Below are 9,813 nucleotides of genomic sequence, written 5' to 3'. Positions count from 1 at the left end.
CCTGCAAAGTAACCCAAATTACTCCTACGTTAGGTACGCTGATGGAAGAGAGGGTACCATATCAAATAGACATCTGGCACCAATCCCCTCAGATGATGAATATTTTTCCATATCCTCTGATGACACTGACGATGTGCCTGAGGCTGAGGACGAGCCATCTGAAGTTGTGGCAGAAGAACCGCCTGCGTCTGTCAATAATAGAGAGCCGTCAGCAGTACAAGAGCCGAGACCACCAGGCACACCTCAAGTCGAAGTTCGGCGTTCGACGCGTGAGCGGCGGCCGCCGACCTACCTGGAGGACTACCAGACATCTTAGGAGGGGGTGAATGATGTGTATCTCTATGGTCGTTTCCATGGAGTGATTATTACATTGATGTCTGTTTCTGTCATTACTATATACGCTGTATTTTTAGCTGAATAAAGCCAAGTTTCCGTATGGTTTGTCTATTATGTATCAGTCTTCACTACATTCAAGGTATATAAAAACTCACGTAGAGAATCTATTCAGACGTAAAATAACTTATCTCCATACAGATAACGGAGGCGAATACTGTAATCGGGATTTCGACGAGTTCCTGAAGAAAGAAGGAATAGCAAGAAGATTGACAATTCCTGGAGTACCCCAGCAGAACTCGGTCGCGGAAAGAAAAAAAAGGACCTTGTTAGAAATGGCGAGATGTATGCTGATTTCATCAGGACTTTCTCGGGGTTTCTGGGCAGATGCTGTATCAACAGCTTGCCATGTAAGAAATCGTTGTCCGACCAGAAGTCTTGAAGGTGAGATACCTTTTGAGAAATGGTTTGAACGACCTGTCAAGTTAGACTACTTACACAAGTTTGGATCTAAGGTACACGTCTTGGACAAGTCAACCGGGAAAGATAAGTTCGCACCAAGAAGCCTGGAAGGAATCTTTGTAGGCTATCCTAGAGATCGCAAGGGTTACAGAGTATGGATGCCAAAACAACGACAAGTTATCATGTCAAGAGATGTGAAATTTCACGAAGCAAAAAGTGAAGGTAAAGAAAACGTGAACCTGAAGATTGACCCCTTTGAAATCGACTTGGGAGAATCGATAAATGTTCAAAATCAACCTGTATCGGTAGATGTAGAGTTCCATCCGACTCAAACTAGTGAAAATCCGGTAATACATATCTCCAATCACGAGGATGAGTGCATCGAGTCATCGAGTAGTCGTGATCCAGAACCTGAAGGAGGAGATGATGTTCCCGTTGAAGCCCGCCAAATGACAGACGATCCATATATTGTCATGGAACCATCTCAACACGATCATCATCAAGACGATGTTCATGTTGATGGGGGGAGGATAGTAAAGAGAGGTCCAGGGCGACCACGACTGGAGCGAGGTCATGTTGGGCGTCCACGGAAGATATACAACATGGTTGATGTAGAGCCACAGGTTTCCACGGAAGAAGGCGTTGAGTCGACTGGAGAGTATGAAGACTGTGTGGATTTCGTTGGAGTCGCCGAAATAACTCTAAAGGAGGCCTTATCCGGTAACGAACGAAAAGGATGGAAAGACGCAATAATTTCAGAAGTTCAAAGTTTAATCAAAAACGATACTTTCGATGTTGTTAAGAAACCTATGGGTCGAAATGTTGTTGGTTGCCGATATATATTAACAAAGAAGTTGAATATCGATAGAACTGAGAAGAAGAAAGCCAGACTAGTGGCAAAAGGTTTAAGCCAACGTTACGGCGTCGATTATCAGAAAACTTTTGCGCCAGTCGCTAGGCTTGACTCGATAAGACTATTAGTTGCACTTGCAGTGGAGCTGGATCTTAAAATTCATCAGTTGGACATTAATACGGCATATTTAAATGGATTATTAGAAGAGGAGATATATATGAAGGTGCCAGATCTCCTAGATGAATGTTTGCAAGATCTAACACGATTGGAGCAGCCAGGTTCACTTAAACATGAAAGAGCTAGCAAGATGTTATGTGACCTGAGGTCTGGAGGCAGTGTGTGCAGGCTCAAAAGATCGCTGTACGGCCTTAAACAAGCTGGTCGACAATGGAACATCAGACTGGACGAGCAGCTGAAGTACATGGGATTACAAGCATCTTTAAATGAGCCTTGTCTTTATTTTAAAAATATAGATTCGCAAACTAAACTCTTTGTATTAGTTTACGTGGATGACATTCTCGTCGCTTCGCAAAGAGGTGAATGCATCGAAGATTTCAAAAAGGAACTGGCCATTAAGTTTGAATTGAAAGATTATGGCATTGTGAAATATATGTTAGGCATAGAGTTTGACAGATGTGACAAAAGCATGAAATTGTCACAAGAAAAATACATTGATGATTTATTAATCAAATTTAATATGGATAAAAGTAAACCAATATCTACGCCTATGGAAGTTAAGCAAAAGATTGAAAAATCTGTAAATAAGTGCAGTGACAGTGAACAGTACCCATATCGTGAGATTATAGGTTCACTGATGTATCTCTCTACGGGAACAAGACCTGATATTACGAATACCGTGGCTGTATTGAGTCAATTCTTGGATTGCCCTAATGAGGAATGTTGGAATGCTGCAAAGCGTGTGCTGCGATACCTAAAGCATACAAAACAATATGGACTTGTTTACAAAAAGACAGGTAAATCTTTGCATGGTTACTCGGATGCTGATTGGGGAGGATGTTTGATAGATAGGCGTTCTTATTCCGGTTATGTTTTCATGTTAGGAGGTGGATGTGTGTCGTGGAAGTCGCAGAAGCAGAAATGTGTCAGCACCTCAAGCTGTCAATCAGAGTATGTAAGTCTAGCCTCATCAATGAAGGAAGCTATCTACTTGAACAGCTTACTTACTGAAGTTGGGTTACGTAAGTTTGCACCATTATCTTTACATGTAGATAATCAGGGGGCGATTTGCCTTGCGAACGATCCAATGTTTCATTCTCGGAGTAAACACATTGACATAAGGTACCACTTTGTACGAAGTGTATTAAAGGACAATAAGAGTATTGAGTTAAAGTACTTACCGACCGACTCAATGCTCGCCGACATATTAACGAAGGCTCTGCCTGGAGAAAAGCACTATATGTGCATGCGCGGTTTGGGCATTGCTTGTTAATTGTTTATTTTTTTATAGTTGTTCTTTGATATTACTTTGATTTGTTTTTATATGTTTTATTTGTGTTACCGTTTATTTTGAATATGCACATTAAGGGGGCGTATTGAAATATTATGTTAATGTGATATTTGTAGAATCTGGTTACGCCTATTTTAAGGGGCCACAGTACTGGCTGTAGACGGAACCCTGTCAAATTTGTATTTGTGTAGCAACGGTTCTATGAATTGTTTGTTTACTTTTATGTATGTCAGTCGGTCAATAACAGTTCTCATGTAAACACTGAATAAATTTCTATTATACACTTTCTTAGTTTAACTGTGCTATAGATCTCTGCTAAATAGTGATAGGTTTATTCCCCACACTTTTGCGATTCGATACAGTAGTTAAAAAAGGATACCTTATTTAATCGACTTACGCATTTTAGGGTTCCGTAGCGAAAATGGCAAAAACAGAACCCTTATAGTTTCGTCATGACCGTCGATTATGGCTATTTGGCTGCATTTTGTTCAAAAAGTATAAGATTTAAGTAAGAAGTAAAGTAAATTCCTTATTTGTATTAATCTTTTAGTGAAATATTGGAACATATGTGTATTTTGCAACCCGCTACTTAGTTTAAAAAAAAAATCAAAATAGTTTATTAATACAGTGAAACTTATAATTAAAACAAGGTTAAGTAAACTTATTCTAGTTAAACACTGCTAAATGTTGTTTCAAGTTATAGAAATTGCCCGTGACACCTGCACTAGGCTAGGCCTGTCTCGCAGGATGGCACTTTTCCTAGTTTGCCAGTTTTTATTGATTATAGGCGCTAAAGAATTCACTATCAGCTAAAAATAACAAATTGCATGCTACATTACAGTTAACTACAAAGTATACGACAATTTTTTGTCTTGTATTTTTAACAATAAAAAAAAAATTTAAAAAGTTAAAAATTAAAAAATAAGTTTAGAAGTTAATATTTAAAAAATGTATTGTTAGGGGGGCACAATAAATCAACATGTGGCAAAACAACCTCTAACTTTTCATCTAGGAGGCTTAAAAAAAAAAAGAAAAAAAAAAGATTATTTCCACGACAATTGTTTTGATCATGATCGGTTGAGCCAAAATGGTTTATCGAATACCTGTCATTAATTCTGCCCCCTAAAATCCGATGCCTGTTTATATAATCCACTTAATTAGGCTAATTAAGAGGAATTAGTGGTCATTTTTTCATACAAACGTTCTCGACATCTTCCTGTCTGGATTTTGGCCATAGTTATTTTTTTTTATACGAGTTCAATCTTCGATGTTTTTCCCGTATACTTGTGATGAATATTTGATAGTTATGAGTTGATCATTAATGAAGGAAGCTAAGGCTACCAGTTACACTGTAGATTTAAGCTCCATCCATATACATATTACGGCATATTATGCTTAGTAACAAACCTAATAACGGCATACCTACTATGCTTACTTTCACACGCACCTCACCAGTGGAATAGATTTATGGGGCTTAGCGGCTGCCCGGGACCGGCCGTTTCTACTACAAAACAAATTTATTCGCCTAATATGTGGAGTTCCTCCAGATGAGACAGCCAGACATCTCTTCATCAGAGTCTTGACAGTGCCTTCACTCTTTATTTTCGAGGTGGGCAAGTACGTGAGAAGGAACCCAGACGAGTTCCCCACAGCAAGGAGTAACTCCGCAAGGAGGAAACCTGGGCTGGATGTCCCCGCACATAGACTACAGATAACTGGCAAGTCTTAAGATAATGGGCGCTAAAGTTTTTAATAAGATTCCTGAGGCAATTAGAAACGTGAACACGGAACGTCAATTTATAAACAAGCTTAAAATGTATTGCTTGATGAAGGCTTATTACACCGTTAACGAATTCTTTGATGAGTAAGAGTCCATAAAAAACCATATCATTTGTCTTCACATAATTACATTTATATTTTTTTATGTATAATATTGTTTTTAATATTTATTTTTTGTAATTTATAATTTGACTGACTTCATTTACTATTGTATTAATTTCCGAATTGATAATTGAAATTGTATACACCTATTGACATAATTTATTGTACATATTGAATTTTGATCATAATTGTAATTTTTACCAATGTTGACAGTGTATGATTAGTACCAATACTTAAATAAATCTATCTATCTACATACAGGTATAAAGATCAATTTATAACTGTTACCTAGCTACATTTAATATTTGTTCTTACGTCACGCCCACTATAATACTAACAATGATAAAAAGATATTTTCATATCGAAAATCCATCTACCACTATTTATAAAATCAGCGATATTGCAAAACATCTTAAAATACATGAACATCGCCTCTGCCTCGGCAATTAGAAACCCGCATAAATTAACATAAGATCGCGCTGCGCATATTCAATTATGTTTGGAGTAAAAGGACATGCGCTAATCGGATTAAAGATGATGCAAGACTTAGTTGGTGAGGTCTGTAAATTCATATCGCCTGCGAGGGCCTACCGCGAACAACGAAAATTCAAATTTTCGGCTGGACGTCGTGACAGCGGACATGGGCATTGGTCGTGGTCGTGGTCGTGATGGTCGTGACGGCGGACACAACAATCTCGCACCTGAGGACGCCGAAGACCGGGCAAATTGGAGAAGATTAAGTAGGAAAGCGGACCCTGGCGCTAGGCCGGGAAAACGCTAGGTTGAAGATATACATACAGTGCAAGATTTCCAGGTTAAATTAAAGCCTGTAAAATCATTTATTGTCAGGGGACAAGGGCCCAAAGATACCTTACAGACTAACACATACATCATACATAAGTAAATATAAAAATTACGAGTATAATCTTTAACTAGAACATGTCGAACATGTGGGCAAGTTAGATCTATGATAAAGAAACACATGCTTAAAATGCGAAAATAATGAAAATGTATACAAAGATGAAGTGTACTGTATAATTAATTCTATACGCCTAGACTCCTTAACTCAAAAAATCTTTTTAATTTAAGATTAGTAGTTAAGTTAGAAAAATGCATGTTTTTTTGATATAAAATAAACAGATTAAATTTTAATTTTTTTTTTTTTTAGAAATCTTTGTGACGACAACAGTTTTTTTAATAATTAATAGAATCAGGCGTTACTTTGCGGAAAACCATGTTAATTAAAGCAAGAAATATTACTTTGCTAATCCACGAGAAAATAAGTATAACGAGAAGTAAGTAAGTATAACGGGCTAGCACTGATTGACTAACACGTTATTTTCTCGCGGATTAGCAAAGTAATATTTCTTGCTTTAATTGACAACAGTTTTTTGCTGCGCCACCTGTTCTGGGCTGCAACGCCGAAATACACCCTACTGCCAAAAGACCGCACTCGCTATGAAATATAAGTATTACTGCAGTGGATTACGCACTGACAATATAACCTTTGCTCGATGGTTAAAATGGAAATGGGCGGAGCACACCCGCAAGACAACAGCTGGATCAGAAGAGTAACTTCTTGGAAGGGCTCCATAGGAAAGCGACGTAGAACACGACCTCATACGAGATGGGAAGATGTCGTCGTCAGAGGGCTTACCGCGAACCACGTTCGACGTGTTGCCACCCTGTCACACTTACGTACGAATTTACAAGTGCGACAGAGAGGTAACACGTCGAACGTGGTTCGCGGTAGGCCCTCAGAACCGCGTTCGTGGCTACAACTGGCCCAAGACAGAGAGAAATGGAACCGTTTTGAGGCGGCCTATACTGTTCTTGCAACAGAACCACAATAAATAACTAGGTACATACACAATTAGAGTAGGAAGTAATATTTTATACACAATTTTAAAAATATACTAATATTAGAAAATAGTAGTACTTAGGTAACTATCATAAAAACTGAAATTCGTGCAAGGAATAAAGGCCTTTTTTATTATATTAGTATTACTAGAAGCTACATCACCAATCGTCTTAGCTATCTGGCAAAGCAGATTAGTATTACCTATATCCTTTTCTGAATTGCATTCAATCGCTGACAACCTGAGACCACACACAGCGTACGCCGCGTCATAAAATGCGATCTTTAACCGTAAATGCTCATAACGCGGCCGTTGTGACAAGTGGACTCGTTATTGGTAGGATTCTTGATTAATAAAATGCTTTTTGCTTTGGTTTTTATAGCGTACATTACCTAGTTGCTATATTGTTCTACTATGTATATTCTGCATCGATCGAGCGAATTGATATTGCGTCTGGCAATATCAATTATAATTATATTTAGACTTGCATTTCGGAAGAGGACATCTCTCAATACGCTTATCGGTTGTCGTTAAGGCGGTTCGATTTCCATACAAAAAACGATTGCGTTTTATGAAGTCATTACACACTATTACTACATAAATATGCGCGCATCTATCTACTTTCGACTATTAGTTTGCGCTAAATTAATAGAAAAACTATGTTTCATACAGAAATCACGCAAAAAACGTTATATTTTTCTATCAAGTTAACACCAAAATAACGTTTTTTGCGTGGTTTCTGTATGAAACATAGTTTTCCTATCAATTTAGCGCAAACTAAAAGTCGAAAGTAGATAGAAGCGCACAAATTTATGTAGTAATAGTGTGTAATGACTTCATAAAACGCAATCGTTTTTTTGTATGGAAACCGAACCACCTTAAAGTACCATACTACAGATGTAGTGAATAATTCTTTCCCATCGTATTTTCTCGGGATCGTTCGTATTTGTCATGCTACTTCAGTCAACCTCAGTACATTTTGTACTGAGACTGACTGAAATAGCATAACACGTTCGTACGTTTCCGTAAAAAAACGATTGGAAAGGATTATTCACTACATCTGTACTGAAGATACTTAGCAGTGTTTTTTAAATGCACCTGTATTTTACTTTCCTTGTATTCGAAATGAAAAGTAGATAGTATTTAACTCCGGTGAAAGGTATAATTTCAATCTTTGACTATTGGCGCCAAAATACCTCGACTGAAATGGGTCCCTTTCATCCCTTGGTTAACAATTTACTATTGTAGAGCTAAATATTAAAATCGAACATCATCACTGTCATCAGAGTAATGAAAAGGTCATGAATATGCATAACCCTTTGAAAGCTTTTACTATTAATAATTAACACCTATCGATATTAACTCAAACCTATACAGGGTGAGCGATATCGATAAATACCGATATGTATCTCAGTAATAATTAGTTTATTGAGTAAATAATGAAATCAAATAAAATATACAATTACAACAAAAAGTAGCATACAATTGGAAAAAAAATACACACAAAACAATAATATATAAATAAACTACGAGTACAATGCTAAATAAACTATCTTATCCTAAAAGACCTCCGCGATCTGAGGGCCTACCGCGAACCACGTTCGACGTGTTGCCTCCCTGTCACACTTACTTACGAATTTACAAGTGCGACAGAGAGGCAACACGTCGAACGTGTTTCGCGGTAGGCCCTCTGTACCGGTCGCCCATCACACTTGCCGCGTTACCGCGCTGGAAAGCGATGGCTAACCTCTGGAGCAGGTACGTATACGAACCCGTGGGGGCATCAGAGGTCTTCTCCCTAATCCAACGTCCCACTTCCCTTATAAACGCGTCAGACCCCCAACACCCCGTTGTCTCGAAGGCGAGACGTACAAAATAATAATTCGCCTCAAGAACAGAGTATTTTGCCCTTTCTCAATGCTGCCAACTCTGCCGCAGCGCCGGCTGTCTGCACCGTTCGGCTGACAAGGAAAGGTACCCAACTGTCCGGTTCCGATTTGATTTATATTTATATATGTTTATAGAGTAGTCTAAAATAACAGACACGAATTTTTTTTAGCTGCCCAAACTCAACCTATTGGGAGAAATTGTCCTCCAAAAAATGACTAAATCTTCTAACTCCTATAAAAAGTGATGCTCAAGCAACTTGCTAGTTAATGGCTGGTTTGAGTATATTATGTTTGAAAGCAGCAAAAAATAATGAGCACGTGTTTTGTTATATCGGCTAAAACTCATTTTTTCCTAAAAAAATCGACATTCGAAGTTTTATAATATCTTATCGCTAAAGTTACACATAAAGACGGGTGTTTTTTTAGGAAAACTTGAGTTTAAGCAGATATAACAAAACACGTGTACATTATTTTTTCCTGTTCTCAAACATATACTCAAACAAGCCATTAACTAGCAAGTTGCTTGAGCATCACTTTCTATATAGGAGTTAGAAGATTTAGTAACTTTTTAGTACTTTGGAGGACAATTTCTCCCAATAGGTTGAGTTTGGGCAGCTAAAAATAAATACGTGTCCGTTATTTTAGACTACTCTATAACATAATTGTATAAATATAAATCAAATCGGAACCGGACACTTGGGTACCTTTCCTTGTGAGGTGCGAGGCGGCAAACGTGCTGTCGCACGTGGCGTCCCACAGTAGGTACTTCCCCTTCTGCCATCGCACCAAAGTTAACCCGTCCCGCCTTTTGCCATCTGTGCGACAGAGGCTGACTTGTAAAAGAGCCCTTGAGGCCTACTTGCACAATAAATTTTTAAGTTTTGAATTTTTGAGACCCTGCGGTTCCAGAACATACGGGATGTTAGCAGATACTAGGGCCCTCCGGACGATCTCAGTTTACATTTTTATTTCCATTATTAGTAGTGAAACACTTTATTGTAAAAAAAAACATCCTTCGATAAGGGATCTCTTCCAGTCTGAGTAATTGAGGTGAGAATTTGTACTGTA

Source organism: Cydia pomonella, chromosome 13 (genome assembly GCF_033807575.1).
Source record: "Cydia pomonella isolate Wapato2018A chromosome 13, ilCydPomo1, whole genome shotgun sequence".
Lineage (NCBI taxonomy): Eukaryota > Metazoa > Arthropoda > Insecta > Lepidoptera > Tortricidae > Cydia > Cydia pomonella.
The sequence above is the reverse complement of the archived record's forward strand: the minus strand, read 5'-3'. Positions refer to the sequence as shown.